Source organism: Jaculus jaculus, chromosome 5 (assembly GCF_020740685.1).
Source record: "Jaculus jaculus isolate mJacJac1 chromosome 5, mJacJac1.mat.Y.cur, whole genome shotgun sequence".
Lineage (NCBI taxonomy): Eukaryota > Metazoa > Chordata > Mammalia > Rodentia > Dipodidae > Jaculus > Jaculus jaculus.
The window spans coordinates 149040745-149043370 of NC_059106.1; the positions used below are offsets into that span (position 1 = coordinate 149040745).

The 2626-nt window shown below is 35.2% G+C and overlaps 1 pseudogene; it reads left to right on the top strand.

The window, feature by feature from the left end:
• Nucleotides 1-442: 442 nt before the first annotated feature.
• LOC123461175 lies at nt 443-536 on the top strand (annotated as a pseudogene).
• The last annotated feature ends 2090 nt before the right edge of the window (nt 537-2626 follow it).

Sequence of the window (2626 nt, forward strand, 5' to 3'; positions counted from 1 at the left end):
TTGCTAGGTTCATGGATAGCAATTATGGATAGAATTCAGTGTGTCTATGAAACCTAACCATCTGAAAAAAAACTACATATGTATGTACTTACGTAGTTAGTATTTAATTCAAAACATTTTATTGGCTCATGAACCAAGGAAACAATGATTTTGTTCAATATTTCTCTTGACACATTAGATAAGTTCCTTGAGATCCAGTTGAGTTATACTTCTTCTATTAACTGTCTTACTTGCATGAACATAATCTTCAGAAGACTACTAATAACTTTTAAGTTCTTAAAAATACATAGATATCCTGTATTATCAAAGTGACCATTATGTTACACTTCACTCTTCATTAAGTCACGCCATTTATGTTTCTAATGTGCTTCATTGTACAACTACATATGCATCTAATAATCAGCAATACATTATCCAGCAACACTTTTTATTAAGAAGTCTTGTGCTCGCTTCGGCAGCACATATACTAAAATTGGAATGATACAGAGAAGATTAGCATGGCCCCTGCGCAAGCGTTCCATATATATATATTTTTTAAAGAAGTCTCATTTTCTGAATTGTTTTTGAGTAGGCTTAATGGAATTTCCTGCCTATGGGTTTGGAAAGGTAAAATAAAGATGGTGGCTAAGATCGACTTTTATTTGAAAGCTCTGGGAAAAATCTGTCCCAAGTTTCTTAAAATATGTGGCAGAATGAAATTGGTTTTGGCCATGAGACTGTAGGTACAACAATCCCCCCCACCCCAGGATATGATGTGTGTGTGCCATGAGTATACAGTTGTAATTATTTCCAAATGATATCCTGAAATCCTAACCTACCTACTGTGAATGTGTCCCTATTTGGAAATAGAATATTTTTATATGAAATTAAAGAAGGATGAATTCAGACTGAGTATTAATTCAATATAAGAAAAAAGAACATTTGTTACAGAAAAAATAGGAAGGACGGCATGCGGTAACAGAGACAGAGGTTGGGTAATGTAACTGGCAGTCAAGGAAAGGCAGGCTTTATAAATTCAACCACATTTAGCAAGAAGAAATTTAAATGGATTTGGCTCTATAAACCATTTGAATTTGACTTCTACCCTCCAGAATGTAAGTGAATATGTTTCTGTTGTTTGTAGTAGTAAGTTTCCATTGGACACTAATACACACAGTGTAAATTCCTTTTCTCTTTAACATTATTGGACAATTAGCACTTGAATTAAGTGTAAACCCATATAGCACCAAGAAATTTTAACTAGAAATTAAGAAAAACTGTGAGAAGTCATATGAAAAAAACTACAAAAACAAAGAACAAAATCAAAGTGTATATGAAGTGATTGATGAATTACAGCTGGTGAATTAAATAATAAATATTGTAAGCTGTGTGTGGTGGTTCACATCTGCAATCCCAGACTGAGTGGTTGATGTAGAATTTCTTAAGTTCCATTATAGCCTGTTCTACAGTGGGCATTCCAGATCAACCTGGGTTAGATTGAGACTCTCCCACAAAATAAATGAATGAAAGAATGAAGTAAAATTAATAATTAAGTAAACATCATGAAAGTACTGGTTTCCCCAACTGTATTAGATGAAGTGCAATCCCAATTCAAATATGCATTTGAATTAAGAAAACATACATTTCACATAAGCCATCTTGATGCTTTATCATAATGCAGACCTTTACCAATGGAAGAGATATATAAATCCTAGTTCCTCTTATGTGTGTGTGATGGGGCAGCAGGTTAAGTCTGGGGATAAAATCCTCACACATGTTAGGCATGAACTTTACCCCTGGGTATTCCCTGGTTTACTCCTAGCTCTGTGGTGTCTTCAGCAATAAGGTCTTATATGTTAGCTTTGGCAGGTAACTGGGTGTTTTGAAAATGGCCTTCATTGTTTTGGGGACCTCATGGATCTCTGTGAACATCAACTGAATTCTAGAGCTGGGATTTACCAGTCAGAGTTCATGGTTTTAAGATTAACTTTCTGCCCACACTGGCACTCTCCTTTTTTATTTGTGGTTGTATCTTGCAGAATCCTAGTGGAGGAGGGTTTCTATGCAACTGATTCATGTGGTCTTAATTTTTGTTTAGATGGCAAATGTCCCCATAAATTCCAGAATTGAAGACATTTTAACCCACATACACTCCCACTGATTGTGTGTGTGTGTGTGTGTGTGTGTGTGTCTGTGTCTGTGTAGTTTATTATAAATTCCACAGTCTCACATTGCCTACTGGGTTCCACTTCTAGACCCTGGGTTCTAAGTTTCTAAGATGGAGCTAGAACTTCTGCCTTACCAAGCTACTCAATCTAAAAAAATCTAACCTACACTTTCTCAGCTATCCATTCATAGGTCCCAATTTAATGCCCTGTCACATATTTCAGTGCTATTTAACACCAAAACAGAAAATGAACTCAAGAAATTTTTATGTTACGGACACTTTACACCAGAAGGGAAGGCTTTTTGCCCATACAACTGCTGAAAAAAGGAAAAGGTAGTCAAAATGACTGTTACATGCTGCTTTATAGATTTATGGTTGGATATGATAGCCTCCTCATATTTTCTATGCTATCCAAATAATTAGCAGTTTTCATGCAATATGCTTAAAACAGAAAGCAAAACAAACAGTTTTATTTTAAAG